Below are 19,476 nucleotides of genomic sequence, written 5' to 3' on the forward strand. Positions count from 1 at the left end.
GTGGGCAGGAGCAGGGACCGAGCAACGGGAGCTCACCCCGTCGCGGGGATTCGAACCGCCGACCTTCTGATCGGCAAGCCCTAGGCTCTGTGGTTTAACCCACAGCATGTCTTACTTGAAAGTTAATTCCATCTTAAATAAAAGGACTTATTCTTATCTGAGAAAGCTCTTCCTGCCTGTGGTTCTTGAGGGATGCGTTGGGCCATGGCTGAAGTATTGGGCTGAGCACAAAGACTTGATTGTTTTTATGTCCTTCCCCCAGATCTTTCTACTGTTATATCCAATTCTGCAGTCTTGTGAGAAATCTTGCAAGCTGATTCTCTCCATGCAAGGGCTCCCAGCCCTGCTTTAGGCTGATTTAATGTTGATAGCTGTTACCTGACCTACGGGGTCTTGCTGCAATTAAAGCAACCTGCCATCTTCATTCCCCCACAGCACTCCTGGACGGTTGTGCCCTGAGGCTATGTGCCAGTTGTCATTCATGTTCATAAATAAATAACCATTGTTCCCTGGGCAACAGGGATTTTTTTCCCCTGTGGCTTTTTCCAGATCAACATTTGCGCCTCTGGGCAAGTATTCTTGAGTGACACACACGTACAATCAAATCAGTTGATAGCTGAAAGGAAAGCAGCAATCTATGCTGCAGATCTGGAAGCTATTTCAGGGACTCTCTGAAATTGCAGGTTGTTAAACTAAACTCTTGAGTGCAAAAGGAGCAGGGTTGGTGGCGGAGGAGGAATCGCTCCTTAAAAAAAACGGTCCAGATTTGATCAGTGTCTGGATGAGAAGCTGCCTGGAAGCCCCTTTTATGATGCATTGATCTTCCTAAACATAAGTGTAATAAATCTCTGTGCGTGTAACCAGGAAGTAAGGACTGAAATCACTGGAAACGTGTGTAAGAAAAAAGTGTTCCCTGCATGTAGATTGTCACATGTGACTGTTTCACATGTGTATACATGCTGCAGGCGGGAAGTGTGGAGGAAACCCATGTCCTGGCATGTCCTATGAACATGGATCTGGCTTTGAATCAGACTTTACCACATCTAGCAAGACTTAATGGTTGACTTGTGACACTATTGTTGTGATGGGGAATTGGCATAGGGGAATCTGTAGATGGAGTGGATGGTTACCCGCCCACCCCACCCCCCATTCTCCCTTACAGTTTATCCCAGTTGCCCCCTCCCTTCCTTTCAACTAGTTCAGAGATTGGAAATAATCCACTGCTGGAAGGAGACGTCAACCAGAGAGTATCCAACCCTGCCACTCCCATTTACTCTCTGCTGTATCTCCATATAACACCGGTCCTGAAAGATCTTCATTGGCTCCCAGTACGTTTCCGAGCACAATTCAAAGTGATGGTGCTGACCATAAAAGCCCTAAACGGCCTCGGTCCTGTATACCTGAAAGAGCATCTCCACCCCCATCATTCAGCCCAGACACTGAGGTCCAGCGCTGAGGGCCTTCTGGCGGTTCCCTCACTGCAAGAAGTGAGGTTACAGGGAACCAGGCAGAGGGCCTTCTTGGTAGTGGCGCCTGCCCTCCCAGCAGATGTCAAGGCAATATACAACTATTTTACTTTTAAAAGACAACTGAAGGTGGCCCTATTTAGGGAAGTTTTTAATGTCTGACGCTGTATTGTTTTTAATATCCAGTTGGAAGCCGCCCAGAATGGCTGGGGAAACCCAGTCAGATGGGTGGGGTATAAACATTATATTATTATTATTATTATTATTATTATTATTATTATTATTATTATTAACTAGCTAACACATTGTTGACACACATGATGTAGCTCTTTCCCCAGGATGTGACTGTTGTTCTTGAGAGAGGAATGAGTGCAATAATGAGGTGAATTTACTCCCCTGATAAGAAAAGACCCTCTTCTCAGGAAGGAAACATACAATAGCAAGATCAGATCAAGACAGCCACTCCCAGAGCTTTGCAAGGCGTTGGGAAAGTTTGTTGGATTAGCTGGGCCATCGGCCTTATCCAGCAGGCTCTTTTTACGGTCTTACGGATAAAGTAAAGCAATTCATACAGGCTTGCATCCTGATCCTAAATAGATGCTTGAAACCATAGCTTCTGTCCCCACAGACCTCAAAGCACTGGAAACACCAGCAGCTCAAAAATATTTGTTGGCGCCTCTCGATTAATGCCACCACCATGCTGTAGTCCAAACCACTGAGTCTCTTGGGCTTGCTAATCTGAAGGTCGGCAGTTCAAATCCCCACAACGGGGTGAGCTCCCATTGCTCTATCCCAGCTTCTGCCAACTTAGCAGTTTGAAAGCACGCCAGCGCAAGTAGATAGATAGGTACCGCTGCGGTGGGAAGGTAAACAGCATTTCCGTGCACTCTGGCTTCCATCACGGTGTCCCATTGCACCAGAAGCAGTTTAGTCATGCTGGCCACATGACTCGGAAAGCTGTCTGTGGACAAACGCCGGCTCCCTTGGCCTTAAAGCAAAATGAATGCCGCAACTCCATAGTCGCCTTTGACTGGACTTAACCATCCAGGGATTGTTTACCTTTTTACCTTTACCTAGAACATGGAGTCCATACCACAACTCTTGGAAGAGTAAGTCTCCATCAGTCTATGCGCTATGCAGTATTCCCCACTACTGTTAAATACAAGGTGCCTCTCCACATCTGTCAATGGTTCCCTAAATGTCTCTGTTCCTCTAGCCCAGGGGTCAGCAAACCTTTTCAGCAGGGGGCCGGTCCACTGTCCCTCAGACCTTGTGGGGGGCCGGACTATATTTTGGAGGGAAAAATGAACGAATTCCTATGCCCCACACATAACCCAGAGATGCATTATAAATAAAAGCACACATTCTACTCATGTAAAACACCAGGCAGTCCCACAAATAACCCAGAGATGCATTTTAAATAAAAGGACACATTCTACTCATGTAAAAACACGCTGATTCCCGGACCCTCCGTGGGCCGGATTTAGAAGGTGATTGGGCCAGATCCGGCCCCCGGGCCTTAGTTTGCCCACCCATGCTCTAGCCACAAATTTGCATCCCATGGGCCTAGCTCTGTTTCTGGGAAGAAACTTTCTTTTTGTTTTTAAAAACAATTGGCTGTCTGTCCTCTTTGTAAGACCTTGGGAATTCCTGGGACTGGATGCTAACTGAAGTTTGTTGCATTAATAATTCTGTTGCCTTATGTTGCGGTTTACAACATAATCTAGTGTGGTGCAATGTGGCCTAGATGCAGCTATGCTATAAAAATCTAATATACCTTCTCACGAAACAATTAAAATCTAACCTGGGGCAGGGGGAGGGAGTGTGCCTGAAAGGTGCTGCTTGCTCTGATATTTATTTAGTACCTGGAGCAGAAAGAGCAAAGAAAATAGATGTAATGTATTTGATACATTTGATTCTGGAGCAGGCGGTAGATGTCTTTCAAAACATATTAGCTGTGGCATCTGCAAGAAAATGTTGCAGTATTCCCGCCAGCCATGCCTCTTTCAACACACTCCATTCCATTCTCATCCCTTCCAAGTCAACCAGGGCTCAGTTTACACAACATATTCTTTGAGCTGTATTGGAATTTCCCACCCCTGTTAGAATTATTTTTTGACAGGTTCCCCTGCTCCAAAACATGGGATTCCCCCAACTAGAGATCTTCCTCTTGGGAATGAATGGTGCCTTTTAGCTACACCATGAATTCACTTATAAATGCCAGATACCTTTGAACACCAAATGCTGGGGGCAAGAAACAGGCCGGGGTGTGTGCTGTTACATTTATATATTATATTAAATTATTTATATATATTGTGGATTTTATGTTGATCTTGTTCTGTGAATAGCCCTGAGACCTCTGGGTATAGGGCGGTATATAAATTCAGTAAATAATAATAATACCCAGTTCATCGACCTTTCCCAAGCATCTGGCTAAGCACTGTTGGAAAGACAATAATACAGCAAGTGGACTTCTGGTCTGATCTATCAAGGCTTTCTTTCTTAAAAAAAATCAAGGAGCAATTACCCAAAGTGGTTGCTTTACAAGAAGGAAGCCAGTTCTCATATTGCACTCATATTCAATATGAATTATGCCCAGAAGTAGACACACTGAAATTAATAGACATGACAAAGTTAATTTCAGTGGGTCTCTGCCCTAGTAAAACTTAGTTTTATACAACCCTCGGAAAGAGCTAGAACATGGGTAGGCAAACTAAGGCCCGGGGGCCGGATCCGGCCCAATCGCCTTCTAAATCCGGCCCGCGGATGGTCTGGAAATCAGCGTGTTTTTACATGAGTAGAATGTGTCCTTTTACAGTGGTACCTCGGGTTACATACGCTTCAGGTTACAGACTCCGCTAATCCATAAATATTACCTCGGGTTAAGAACTTTGCTTCAGGATGAGAACAGAAATCATGGTCTGGCGGCGCGGCAGCAGTGGGAGGCCCCATTAGCTAAAGTGGTGCTTCAGGTTAAGAACAGTTTCAGGTTAAGAACGGACCTCCGGAACGAATTAAGTACTTAATCCGAGGTACCACTGTATTTAAAATGCATCTCTGGGTTGTTTGTGGGGCATAAGAATTCGTTCATCCCCCCCCCAAAAAAATAGTCTGGCCCCCACAAGGTCTGAGGGACAGTGGACCGGCCCCCTGCTGAAAAAGTTTGCTGACCCCGAGCTAGAATCTCAGCATAGCTTTTCCCTTCATAGTCTTCTCCTCTGGGCATGCAAAGCCTTCTCTCTCTGAACTGCTCTAACTAGTTATCTCCAGTCACATTTCATTGACTGCATTCCTTCTCTGTCCTCAGCCACCCACACTGTGCTCAGGCATAGGGGCAGGGAAGGTGATTCCTTGTGCCAGCTCTATTCTCCCCGGCAGGAGAGGCCTGGGGTGAACTGTACGAGGCAGCTGAGAAACCCATTCAGGGGAAAAGCCTTTTCTCCCATCCATCTAAGCCAAATATGTATTTTCTCCCCCAGTTCATAACAGAACACACACAGAGCAGCTTTGGAAAAACCAAAGGATTGCAGCGCGTCCCCACCCACCCAACATCCTTTTTAAATGACTCGTTAAACAGAAGGGGCCCAACCACATCTTTCCATGTCCCGTATGCTTTGTTACTGGTCCTGTTATTCCCTCCCAGCCCCCTTATCCATTTGCCCTTGTATACGCACTGCTAGCAACTAGGCTTAATGATCTTTGGCCAGTGTTTCAAGCCAACCGTGAGAAAAGACTGCCACATAACCACTGAGGGTTTTCTGCACTCCCAGGGGTTTGTTCTATCATGGGAAGAGCTAGGACAAAGGTTTGCCCCAGAGCTGGCAGCAAAACAAGCCAAGCAACCAGGAAAGAGATGTTCTGTTCGTTCACCATGGCCCCATGCCTTTGTTTGGGGGAGATAAAATTCATTGGCAGAGGCAACTGCCTCATACCTGATCAGACTAATGGCCCATCTAGCACAATAATTGGCAGTGGACCTATGGGCTTTCAAGCCAACATATTTCCCATCAGTGTTAGAAACTCAGATATATAAGCTTGGCTCCAAATGGCTGCTTAAACCAGGGTTAAAGGTAAAGGTAAAGGGACCCCTGACCATTAGGTCCAGTTGACTCTGGGGTTGCAGTGCTCATCTCACTTTATTGGCCGACGGAGCCGGCGTACAGCTTCTGGGTCATGTGGCCAGCAGGACTAAGCCGCTTCTGGCGAACCAGAGCAGCACACGGAAACACCATTTACCTTCCCGCCCTAGCGGTCCCTATTTATCTACTTGCACTTTGACGTGCTTTCGAACTGCTAGGTTGGCAGGAGCAGAGACCAAGCAACAGGAGCTCACCGCGTCGCAGGGATTCAAACCACCGACCTTCTGATCGGCAAGTCCTAGGCTCTGTGGTTTAACGCACAGCACCACCTGTGTCCCTTCCTACTCACCATAGTTATAAACAATTAGATGGTCCTTTGTATAAGGGTGTGCATGCTAATGACCCAAATCCTGAAAGACCTACATTGGCTCCCAGTACATTTTCAAGCACAATTCAAAGTGTTGGTGCTGACCTTTAAAGCCTGAAATGGCCTCTCGGCCCAGTATACCTGAAGGTGCATCTCCATCTCCATCGTTCAGCCTGGACACTGAGGCAGGGGCGGTCCGAGGGGGGCCGGGAGGCAGTCCACCCTGGGTGCCATTCCAAAGGGGGGATGACAAGATGCTGACCCCTGATCGGTGGCACCCCCCGGGGTGCGCACTGCTCACCGCACACACACACACACACACCCGGGACGCACACCACGCCCCTGGACAAGTGCCAAAGGAAAATAACTGAAGGAAGGGGCTGTTATTCATTCAAGGTGGGTGAATCCTTTCACACATACCCCAAGAACACATTTCCTGAATTAAATAATAATAACATTAAACAGGAAATCTGTCTTGAAATGCAACAATATGCATGGTTTGATTCAGGTCCTATGGCTTTCATCAGCATCAACTGGTGTTGCCCTTTTCTTTGGCAGAGAGATAAATCACGTACTGTGGTGGATTTGCAAATGAGGAAGTCCACCCTGCACAGCAGGGACTTCGGAATAAAAATAAATGTTGAAGCAAAACAGGAATTAAGCCTCGCAAACATGGGGAGGGAGCAAATGAGAAAGCCCCTCAGTGTGGGAGGTGAATGCCAATGATTTACTAGGGATTTCTCCCCAAAAAGACTACAGTGAGAATCTGATGTTCCATTCTAACTAGGGTTATCCATCGTGCTGGGAACGTCTAAAAATAGGCAAGGTCTGTTAACATTCTCTGCATGGGTATGTGAGTCTGCATATTTTATTCCCTTGATTTAATGGCATTTTCCAACCAGCTAAAGAAAAGATAACTCTGAATAGATGTGTGTGAATTTCCCAGTGCTGTTTTTCCAAATTCCAAGGCAAGCTGAAGTGAGATAGGGAGCAGAAACCTCATGCTGTCTGTGCCCACGATGTGAAGCTTGGGCAACAATCCAATAGTGTCCTCTGAGGTCCTGTTGATTTATGAGGAATGTTTGGGCCCAGAATGCCAACAGGCAAACTATCTTGCTTTGCTTTCCCGTGGCAAGCCTATGATTCTTCCCAGCTTGACCCTCTCTCTCAGTTTCCCTGGGACACAGAAGGAATTTATGGATGTTGAAAATCATCTCCCATGAGTCTGAGTGCCAGAGGGCAATGCTTTGCTCTGAGACTGGAAGGGCGTTTTTTTCTGCCCATGCCATGATACCATACAGGAGTAGTGAGTTGGATTTCCATTGGGTTTTAGAAATTACAAATTATGCTCTAAGCCAGGGATGGGAAACTGTGACCCTCCAATACAGTGGTACCTCACGTTACATATGCTTCAGGTTACAGACTCCACTAACCCAGAAATAGTACCTCGAGTTAAGAACTTTGCTTCAGGATGAGAACAGAAAGCGGGAGGCCCCATTAGCTAAAGTGGTGCTTCAGGTTAAGAACAGTTTCAGGTTAACCCTCCGGAACGAATTAAGTACGTAACCAGAGGTACCACTGTACAGTGTTGGACTCCAACTCCCATCAGCCCCAGGCAGCAGGGTCAACAAAGAGGAATGATGGGGATGACCAACATTTTTTGGTGCATATTTTGAATTTTGAGACAGTACGGAGGGTGCCAAGTCCCAAATGGCTGCCATAGGGGCATGGCACAACACAAAATTAGAGAGGGTGCAGTCATTGTTCCCCGCCTCCGCCTGCCTGCCAATAGCCTCATACTTCTGGGGGAAGTCATCAATACCCTGCTGGTCCTGATTGTGAAGACTATACAATATTAATTTCGCCACCACCCCAGTCCGCACACAACGATGCTGTCTAAGGACAACAGGGAATATTCTCTAGGACCAGCAAAAATATGCAAGGTCAATACACCACTTTCTCTCTCACACACACATTTCACATATAAGGTAAAGGTAAAGGACCCCTGGATAGGGGGCAGAAACCTCATGCTGTCTGTGCCCACAATGTGAAGTCCAGTCAAAGGCCACTATAGGGTTGCAGGGCTCATCTCGCTTTCAGGCCGAGGGAGCTGGCATTTACCCACAGACAGCTTTCCGGGTCATATGGCCAGCATGACTAAATCACTTCTGGCACAATGGAACACCATGACGGAAACCAGAACGCATGGAAACACCACAGCGCTACCTATTTATCTACTCACACTGGTGTGCTTTCAAACTGCTAGGTTGGCAGGAGCTGGGTCAGAGCATTGGGAGAACACTCCATCACAGGGATTTGAACCGCCAACCTTCTGATCGGCAAGCCCAAGAGGCTCAGTGATTTAGACCACAGCGCCACCTGCATCTCTCACATATAAGACACACAAATATCCCTGTCTATCTGCCCAAGTGCATTTCTCTCAGTCTCCCACAGAGAGAGAGCACCTACACATTCAGAAAGAACCTCCATTGATGAAGGAAGTGCATGCCATTTCCCCTCAATTTAAAAAAAACCAAATCCAATTTCCCTCCCCATTAAAAAACCAATAACAACCTGAGGGCCACCCATTGGGTGCCCCTGGGCACCAAGTTGGTGAACCCTGCATCAGAAAAACACCCCCTATGTGCATCCTGGGATGTTTCCAAGGGCTATTCCCTCCGCAAAGTATAGTTTGGAGAGCAGAATCTGTTGTACGCTTTAAAAAGAGAGAGAGAGAGATGAAAAGCCTCATCGCTGCAACAAATTTATTATTGGCAAAGCCAAAGGATGACACCCTAAGCTAACTTTTCAGAGGAATCAGTGGCACTTCCAAGTAAGCACAGTTAGAATCAGATTGTTTTGTTTCTGCCTCACACTGAACAGATAATTTGCTTTATCAGTGATAACAGTGACATCAGTTATCTTTATGGCTGTTGCTTCCAGTTGCTTCCAGAAGGTGGTGCCACAACAAAAAATTTATCCTACTCGCAGGCCTCCAGAAGCACTGTGGTGCACAAAACTGCAAAGACAAGGCTTTCTATTTTCATCCCTTTTTGCAACGTGGCAACGTTAAAAAACAAAAACACAACCTTCCGCTTTCCCCTAAGATGAAACAGGCTTGGAAAGGCAGAAGGCCAGATTAGTGGACAACTAGCTTTTATGCTTAGCTGCTGCCGTGCTAAGTAGAAAAGTAACTGTGGACCTGTCCACATTTGAGCATTATTAAACTGTTAGTCCAATTTTTTCTCATTTGTAGTCCACACCTGCACTTACTTGAACTGGTGTACAGTGGTACCTCAGGTTAAGTACTTAATTCGTTCCAGAGGTCTGTACTTAACCTGAAACTGTTCTTAACCTGAAGCACCACTTTAGCTAATGGGGCCTCCTCCTGCTGCCGTGCTGCCACCGCACAATTTCTGTTCTCATCCTGAAGCAAAGTTCTTAACCTGAAGCACTATTTCTGGGTTAGCCAAGTCTGTAACCTGAAGCGTGTGTAACCTGAAGCGTATGTAACCCGAGGTACCACTGTATGAGGAGCAACTTTTGTCTTTCCCATTCATACCAGTAAATGTCCCCTTTTGTATTTGTTCCTGCCTTATGATTTGTTGATTCTATTAAGAAAATTAAGTACTGTGCACTTTGGTTGTTGGGTGTGTATTTTTTTAATGCCCACCCAGTGTGTGCAAAAGCACCTAGTTAGGCAATCGTAAATTTGCTTGTGTGCTTTTCTGATTTTGTAAAACCCAGTAAGTTTGCTCAGGATTTGGACCGTAAACCTCCCCAGCCCTAAACACATCTATGTGTATAGATCTCCCCTTGGAGGTAATGGATCATAAGCATGTAATCGTTTTCAGGATTCAGATTAATGCTATTTTTAAAAGAAGTATCAACAGCAGCAATGTGGGAAAACAATGTTCTGAGGGTCAGACTACAACGGTATGTTAGAAATCCTGTGGTTGGAATGTCAATGCAATATTCTTCAAAAATAGCAGCCATGGTGTGGGGGTCTTGATTTGGATGTGGAGGGCCAACTCGCACTGTCCCCCACAATGCTGTAGTTGCGACCCAAATTGTACATTCATTCATTCATTCAGCCTTTATTGGCATAGTGCAAATTGCACCTGCCTCTGGGAGCTGCTATTAATTAAAAAAAAGAAAACGGGAAAGCAACATGAGTTAAAAAAATTGTGTTGATATGTTTGCTCCTTCAGGAATAACGGCAACTAAAGGGGGTGGTGAATTAAAGTGGAAAGCAGAGGTTAAGCCTTCTGCAAACACACACAAAGAGAGAGCGTTTAAATTGTTCCGTTTAAATTGTCCCTCCAACAGATGCTTTTCTAAAAAGGAACTTCACACTGGGTGTTTTGATCCTGGAACTCCCAACCTAATGTTCATCTTTGCCCTGAAAAACTAAGCAAGACCTATTATCACACTACTACATTTTTTTATATGTTATTTTATTTGCTTTTTTTCTGTCCCGTCCCCTATGGCTGCCAACATCTCCCCCTCCTTACGCCACTGCAGCGTGGCCTATCCATCGTCTTTATAAGGAAGAATTTGAGCTGCTGACACCGCTGCCAGAGATCTGTGAGGAATGGATACTGTAAGGGAGTGGACTCAGTTAGTGTATAAGGATGTGTGCAATGATGATGCGTTATCTGTGGAATGGAATTAGAACTATCTCGCTGCGGCGCTGGAGGACAGGAGGAAAGCCAGATCAGGCAGACAGCCCATGTCGGGGGCTCACAATATTCGGAGCTGGGTTTTCGATGGAAGATTTGGAGCAGGTGGTAACATTCTAAAGGCAGAGGGCGGTTCATGTTGCAAAGTTTGTGTCACGTTAACTCTGTGTAATTAAATGATTAGTGAGCAAAAGGGTTGTGGGGTTTGTTTGTTTGTTTGTTTGTTTGTTTTGCAATCTTTTGAAGCTTAAACATGGACATATGCCCTGTGCTGAGTGACCTGTCTGCCTACCTGGCTATTGGTTTAGTGCAGTGGTTTCCAGTTAGCTAAGTACTGCGGCGCACCTGTTTCTCAAAAGCCAAACCACGAACCCCCTACATTTGAAAACGCAGATATCTCTAGGGTAGTTTTTGTTATGCGAATGGTGCCATGGACCCCCTGCATGGGTTATACAGACTCCCCGGGGTCCACAGACCCCCAATTGTGAACCACTGGTTTAATAGATTTAAAGGGGGGCGTGGGTGGAGCTGTGGGCTAAACCACAGAGCCTCTTGGGCTTGCCGATCGGAAGGTTGGCGTTTCGAATCCCTGCAATGGAGTGAGCTCCCATTGCTCTGTCCCAGCTCCTGCCAGCATAGCAGTTTAAAAGCATACCAGTGCAAGTAGATAAATAGGTACCACTGCGGCGGGAAGGTAAACGGCGTTTTCATGCTCTTTGGCTTCCGTCATGGTGTCCCGTTGTGCCAGAAGCAGTTTAGCCATGCTGGCCACATGACCCAGAAAGCTGTCTGCAGACAAACGCCGGCTCCCTCGGCCTGAAAGTGAAATGAGCGCTGCAACCCCATAGTCGCCTTTGACTGGACTTAACCGTTTTACCTTTACCTACCTAATAGATTTAAGGTCACAGAAGCATGTAGGACAGGCTGCATGGATACCCAGCTCAGGAAGGAACGGTTGGCATGGGGCTGCCCACCCAGAGACCTCAGCATAGGACTCTTTCAGCAGCTGTTGAATTTCGCATCCTAGTAGGACCTGGCCAGAGAGGGGAGAGGAACTGGAGGGACCAAATGCAGAATAATAAATAATAATAATAAATGTTATTTATATCCCGCCCTCCCCAGCTGAAGCCGGGCTCAGAGCGGCTAACAACAGTAAAATGATAAAACATTCTAAAATCATTTCATTATAAAATTAATTCCAATCAGATTAATGGCAACCATTGGGCTAGAGTTCTGTGAGGATTGCCAAAGGAGGGAGTCAGGCTGTGCCCTGGCCAGCTCCGTCTTGTTGGCAGTTGGAGGTTGGCGGTTCAAATCTCTGCAATGGAGTGAGCTCCCATTGCTCTGCCCCAGTGCCTGCCAACCTAGCAGTTTGAAAGCACACCAGTGCAAGTACATAAATAGGTACCATTGCAGCAGGAAGGTAAACGGCGTTTCCGTGAGCTTTGGCTTCCGCCACAGTGTCCCATTGTGCCAGAAGCAGTTTAGTCATGTTGGCCACAGGACCTGGAAAGCTGTCTGCAGACAAACACCAGCTCCCTCAGCCAGTAAAGCGAGATGAGCGCCGCAACCCCAGAGTCGGTCACGACCCCCAAAAGGGTCAGGGGTCCCTTTACCTTTACCTTACAATTTTGGTGGTGGTGTAGAGCAGTAGCAAAGTGGGAACCACATGTTGGAAAAGCCCTGCGTTCTAATCTCTCCTCAGATGTCAAACCTATGGGGCAATCTTTAAATGAGCCGCTGAGGTTCTCAGCCTCAACTCCTTCCCCATTTGCAATTGATGGCAAATAATGCTAATCAAATTTCACAGGGCTGTTCTAAGAATTGCTGAGGTTCTGCTCTAAATGGGCATTATATATAATGGCTAAGCATCACCATCCTTAGCAGACGTGGTCTCTTCTATAGGGGTGCAGTTACCAAAATCTGTGCGCTAGCTAAAGTGATCTCAGGAATGTAGGCCAGCATTAGGGTGAAGCCTGTTTATATTAAAGGCAGTATCTGGACATCTACTGAGCAGAGAGTGTCCTTAACCCCATCTCATGTCAGTCAACAAATTCTGCTTGCCACTTTTAAGCTTTCTGCAAGAGAAGAAAATCCAAATTAGGAGCAGAGCACAAACACTTCCATCACATTTATTGATCACCAATTGCCAAAGATCATCCAGAAAACGAAGAGTCCACTATTAGGGACACACGCTGATCAGTAGGGATGAACGAATGGGAAAACCCACCGTGTTCCTAAAGTATCTTCCTGTCTCTTGGAACAAATGGTCACCTCCCACTCCCCCCCCCGCCCTTTCCCTTCTAGCTGCTGTCTGCAGAGGAGCAAATGTTGCCTCTCCGCCAAAGCCACCGACCGGATGCGTCCCGTGGGCACGACAGCTGCAGCTTGCATGGGGAAACTAAAATGGAGGGAGGAACAGGGAAACTATAGCCGGGCTGTGAGCGGCTTTTGTTTAGGCGTTGGGGTGGGTTGTACGATGGAAGTGTCTCCCACAGATGACATGGGAGTAGCTAGAATTTATGTTGGGGAGGGCAGGCTTTATGTTTGCGGGGGGGGGGACATAACCTCTGTTAAAAAAATATTTATTTACTTGATACATTTTTTGAATTTACTTTATTGATTTGCTTGATACATTTTTACTTGATGTATTTTTTTATTGACTATCGATTTACTCGGTGCCTTTTTATTTTATATATTTTATTGATTCACTGCCACCACCACCCCTTGGCTACGCCCATCATGACGGCTGGGCACGTACTTTCATTTTTCCGCATTTACAGTATATGTCACCCGTCAGACTCAGTCACGAAGGAGCAAGCAAGCAATACACGCCGAGAATCCGGCTGCTCAAAGGTGCCATGTCCCTGGGGCCCTGGCATAGCTGTCAACTTTTCCCTTTTTTTAAAGAGAAATTCCCTTATTCCGAATAGGATTCCTCGCAAGAAAAGGGAAAAGTTGACAGCTATGGGCCCTAGGTGCCCGAGCACCCACAAAATTCCCCAGGTGCCAGCCACCCACAAATTTCGGTGCCAGGGGCATGCACGCCGCGTGGCACCCACGGTCGCCATGCCCAGCCGGCACCCCTGCGGCTGCTACTGTATTTCTCCTTCCGATCGCAGATATTTAGGGGCGTGGAAAGGATGCGCGCTAGCCAGCCTCGGCTCCCAGCGAGCTTGCTGGGCTTTGCCGCATTGCAGTCCCCGCCTCCCCTCCCTCCCCACGCGCCACGCGTATCCGCGCAGCCACCGCGGCACAAAGAGCGCGCCTCGCCCGCGCTGGGCGGCAGGAGGAGGCGTGTGGCGCCGCCGCTCCTCCTCCGCAGCCAAGCAGGCGCAAAGCCTCCCAGCCAACGCCCTGCCTCTCGCAGTGCGGACGGAAGGGGGCGCTGGCGAGCAGCCGCCGGGGAGAGACAAAGAGCCGCCAGGGAGTGGGCGGGGTCAGAGACGGGGAGGGGGGGAAGGCGCGTCCTCCCACGCGCCGTCGAGGTTACTGGACTTCCAAAGCAGGGGCGTCACCGCTTTCTGCAGCAGCATGGACATAGCCATTTTTATATATATTTTTGCAGGGCCACCAGCAAAGGAGTTCGTTTCTTTGGGGGGGCGGACGAGGGTGTGGGCCAGCCCCCTTGTGCTAAAGTTGTGGTTTTAACTTGGGTGGGTGTTGTTTATTTGGCGTGGGTTTGTTTTTAATTGTTCTTAATATGTCAGTGTGCATTTTGAATTTGCGTTTTTTGTTTCGTTTTATAAGGCTGATTAATACTCTACAGCCTTTTAAAAATACAGTGGAACCTCGGGTTGCGAACGTGATCCGTGCAGCAGGCACGTTCGCAACCCACAGCGTTCGCAACCTGCAGCGCCACATCTGCACATGCGTAGGTCGCAATTCGGCGCTTCTGTGCATGCGCAAAGCGCGATCTAGCGCTTATGCACAAGCGCCAAAACACGGAAGTAAACCGTTCCAGTACTTCCGGGTTCAGCGCGGTACACAACCCGAAATTGCGTAACCTGAAGCGTCTGTAACCCGAAGTACCACTGTACATAGCAAATTGAGGTTCTGCCCCCCCCCAAATCCTGGCTATGCCCATGGCTTGCTTCTGAGTAAGCATGCTACGGATTGTGCTGTTACAGAACCCCATCTGTGCTCATCTATAGCTCTACTTTACTGCCAGTCTTCTGGGCTCTGATGTTTGGAGGGCATTTTATTTGGTTTTTTATTGGCAGGGCCTCTGACGTCATCTGGGAAGTCACGTCTGAACTCAGCGTTCCTGAACTCAGGAAAAATTCTGGGGATAATTCAGAGGGAAATTCCCAGGTGTCAAAAGACTATATATGCTACTGTTGCTGCACATGTTTTGTTAGCCCAAAAATGGAAAACAAGTGAGGCCCCAACCAAAGAAGAATGGCAACTTAAACCGATGGAATACGTGCAGCTTGCAGATTTAACATACGGTAGTCCCTTGGTTCTCAAATGCCTTGGTACTCAAACAACTTGAAACCCAAACACTGCAAACCCAGAAGTAAGTGTTCCGGTTTGCAAACTTTTTTCAGAAGCCGAACATGCTCTGTTTTCAGTGTTATGCTTCCGATTTGAGTGCCACACTTCCGTTTTGAGTGTTACGCTGAGGTCTGTTTGTTTTTGCAATTTATTTTGCATTTTTGTTTTTGCAGCTCTTTTGTTTTGTGACTCTGTGGAATCCAGTTCAGCTACTGATTGATTGTGTGACTGCAATACATGGTTTATTGCTTTCATTTTAGGGATCACTTTTAGATAGTAAAATTCAGGTTAAATTGCTGTTTTAGGGGTTGTTTTTGAAAGTCTGGAACAGACTAATCCATTTTACATTACTTGCTGCGGGAAAGCGCACGTTGTTTTTGAACGCTTTGGTTTTGGAACAGACTTGCGGAACGGATTCAGTTTGAGAACCAAGGTGCCACTGTATAGAATAAGAGAACAAGAAGAATATACATTTAAAGAAGATGGGGAAATGTTTGCTGAGATGGAGGTCATTTTCCAAGGCTGCATGAAGCCACCTTGCTTGCCTCTCTTGTGGCTAGCCATTGTGGTACCTTGCAAATGTTTGGTGGGCTCCAGTCTCCTCAGTGCTTAGGGATGGTGGGAGTTGTAGCACAGCAACATCTGGAGAACTTCAGGTTGCTCACCCCCTACCCTTAGATCTTCCAGGGTGTTGAATCCAAACGGAATGGGTCTGTCCATAAATCCACTGCAGGATGGGGTGGTTTTTTCTTTTTTTCACATACCCAGTCTGATTTAGAGCCAAATCAAGGAACTTCCAGGAATTCCCAGGCCTGAGTGACTCCCAACAGGATTCTTCCCACGATCTTCCTCTTTATAATCAAGTAAGCCACCCTGGGCTCCTTGGGAATAAACATGTAATTGAGAAATAGAACGGGACACCACAGCACACCTCTTTATGCTGTTTAAACTGCAGTCATCAGAACCCCATGTACTTGGGAGTAAAAGGTAAAGGTAAAGGTACCCCTGCCCGTACGGGCCAGTCTTGACAGACTCTAGAGTTGTGCGCCCATCTCACTCAAGAGGCCGGGGGCCAGCGCTGTCCGGAGACACTTCCGGGTCACGTGGCCAGCGTGACATCGCTGCTCTGGCGAGCCAGAGCCGCACACGGAAACGCCGTTTACCTTCCCGCTAGTAAGCGGTCCCTATTTATCTACTTGCACCCGGGAGTGCTTTCGAACTGCTAGGTTGGCAGGCGCTGGGACCGAACAACGGGAGCGCACCCCGCCGCAGGGATTCGAACCGCCGACCTCGCGTCCTGTACTTGGGAGTAAGCCCCACCAAATTCAGTCGTAGTCATGCTTAAGACTGTGCTGTAAGGCTGCAGTCCTGTTCATGATTTCTTGGGTGAAAGACAACGGAACCCAGTAGGGCTTACTACTGAGTGTATTTGCATGGACCACTTATGAACGCCATCTCCATCTCCTTGAAAGATTCCATCAACAGTGTCTCTGAATAGTTTTACACATCACTTGGGAAGACAGGAGAACTAATGCCAGGGTACTGGAAGAAGCAAAGATCACCAGTGTTGAAGCAATGATTCTTCAACATCAACTTCGTTGGACTGGTCATGTGTGGATGCCTGATTATCATCTTCCAAAGCAACTGTTCTATCCCAAACTTAAAAATGGAAAGTGTAAAGCTTTCAACAAAAGAGGTTTAAAGGCTCTCTCAAGGCAGATCTTAAAAAATGTAGTATAAACACTGGCAATTGGGAAACACTGGCCTGTGAGTGCTCCAACTGGAGAACAGCCTTTACCAAAGGTGTCATGGGCTTTGAAGACACTCGAACTCAGGATGAAAGGGAGAAATGTGCTAAGAGGAAGGTATGCTTGGCAAGGATGTGTGGATCCAGAATTGGCCCCCACAGTCACTTATGGACTCACTGTTGAGACCATGTTTATGGAAGACAATCTTATTTGGCTACGAGTGATTGCCAAAGGCAGGCTGTAAGAACTTTTCTATGTATGGAATCCCAGTGAAACTATGGGACCCACATTCATAGGATCATAGAATCGGAGTTGAAAGGGATCCTGAGGATCATGTAGTCCAGCCCCCTGCAATGCAGGAATATCCAGCTCTCCCTTACAAGGATCGAACCTGCAACCTTGGCCCCTGAGCACCCTTGATTCCAGCAGTCAGAGGCTTTGAAAGTGGCTTTTCCTGTGCTAACAATGTTATTCTGCCTGTCAGTGAGAGAGATTCGTAAAGGACGCTGAGTCCATGATCAAAATACAATAGCTACTGGGGGGACACGAAGCACAGGAGTGCAAATGTGTACAAGTGGTGAGGGACAATTTTTTAGGTTTCGTTTCCTTCCAGAGCCCTCTTAATTGTACTCCCCCGCAAACCTTGAAGTGGCAATAGGGCCTTGGTGTGGTGTGGAAAGGAATTCCTTTCGACTTTCAAAATGTTCGACTTCCAAAGCGCAGCTTCTGGTTGGCTGCAGGAATCTGCTGCAGCCAATCGGAAGCCGCGGAAGCCCCGTTGGACATTCAGCTTCCAAAAGAATGTTTGAAAACCAGAACACTCACTTCCAGTTTTTGATCATCCAGGAGCCAGAGCGTTCAACTCCCAAGGCGTTCGGGAGCCGAGGTATGACTGTACTGACTTTCCATAGACAAGGTGCTGACTATGCACATGCCTGCTCTTTTCAAATGAACTAAAATCTCTAGGAAAGGTGCTGAATTCAACAGCGCAGCAGAGGAAGGAAGTAACAGAGAGAGAGAGAGAGAATGGCAGGAAGGGCAGAGGGGTCTTTGTTTCTTTGTTCTACAGCTGCCTTGCCTGATGTGATTCCTGTGCAAAGCACATGTTGGATGATGCACTGCTTGCTTCATAAAAAGCATTTTTTTAAAAAAAAAAAGTCAGAAGATCTAAAAAAGCTGACCCTTTAAACCTGTGTTTGCACAGGCTCAAAAAATCATGGATTCCTATTCTACCTGCTTACAAAACACTGTTGAATAATCTGCCTGATAGAGCTCACACAGGCCTCTGCTGTTCGTGCAAAACAATAACCTATACAGTAACTGGCATAGGTAAAAAGTTAAAGGACCCCTGGACGGTTAAGTCCAGTCAAAGGCGACTATGGGGTTGTGGCGCTCATCTTGCTTTCAGGCCAAGGGAGCTGGCGTTTGTCCGCAAACAGTTTTCCGGGTCATGTGGCCAGCAGTGGCGTAGGAAGGGGGGTGCGGTGGGTGTGGTTCGCCCTGGGTGTCATCACTGAGGAGGGTGACCGCGGGGTCTGGCCTGCAGCGCACCCGAGCCACACGTCTCTCCTGGGGAGTGACTCAGTGGCTTGGGCACCTGCAGGCACCGCGCTGCCTGAAACAGTAACATGGGGTTGTGGACTCTGGTTTGCCCCACCCCCAGGTGCAGTGCATTTGTTCTGCCCCGGGCACCTGAGCAGCTAGCTACGCCACTGGTGGCCAGCATGACTAAACTGCTTCTGGTGCAAAGGGACACCGTGACGGAAGCCAGAGCGCACGGAAACGCTATTTACCTTCCCGCCAGAACCCTACCTATTTATCTACTTGCACTGGTGTGCTTTCAAACTGCTAAGTTGGCAGAAACAGGGACAGAGCAACGGGAGCTCACCCCGTCGCGGGGATTCGAACCACCGTCCTTAGTAACTGGCATATATGCTACCTAGAGGTAGAGTGAAATTTCCACTTGGTTGATGCCTCAAGGCCATTGGTTAGGGTACAGTGTATCCCTGTTATAGGGTGGAGAGCGTCTGCTTCTCAGGTTCCGACTGATTACAATAACTGGAATCTAGAAAGAATTCCTCTGGCCCTGATTAGATTGACTGGTGACCTGCCCCCGCCCCCCAAACACCCAGTGCTTGGAATTGTCTTCCCTTGCAGTGTTTGACTTGTCTCAACTTGCATGGGTTGTCTGGAAGCAATTTGCTTTGCAAACACCTACTAATCAAGCCTTCGGACTGGTTGATTTCCATGTGCTTTGGTGCACGGTTACAGTGTGCTGAATGGATTGGGTTTATTGTATGTGTATCTCAGCCTTTCTCCAAATAACTGATGTATAAATGGGGGTTTGGCTTTTGCTGCCCTACCCCCCCCACGGGACTCTGAGTCCCCTAAGTCCATGATTGGTCAGAGAAGAATGGATGGAGGCAGGATCCAGTGGAAAGCAAAACAGATATTTATTTTTCTGTTGCAACAGAGTTCCCTCCCCTCCTTCCAAGAAGGGAGAGACCAAGAACAAAAGTGTGCAGGAACCTTTAAAGACTTTTGACTCCCTTAACCAAAGACTGCCCCAAAATCGTCATACATACATCATAGGAGGCAGTCTACAGCAGAAATCCCCGTCTGCCAGGATACCTGATA

General features: G+C 47.4%; 1 protein-coding gene across 1 annotated transcript in view; it reads left to right on the forward strand.

Annotated features, from left to right (window-relative positions):
* Positions 1–19,476, forward strand: part of TUBA1A (tubulin alpha 1a) — a 90,885-nt gene that overhangs the window by 32,443 nt on the left and 38,966 nt on the right. The window lies entirely within an intron of this gene.

Source organism: Podarcis raffonei, chromosome 2, assembly GCF_027172205.1.
Source record: "Podarcis raffonei isolate rPodRaf1 chromosome 2, rPodRaf1.pri, whole genome shotgun sequence".
Lineage (NCBI taxonomy): Eukaryota > Metazoa > Chordata > Lepidosauria > Squamata > Lacertidae > Podarcis > Podarcis raffonei.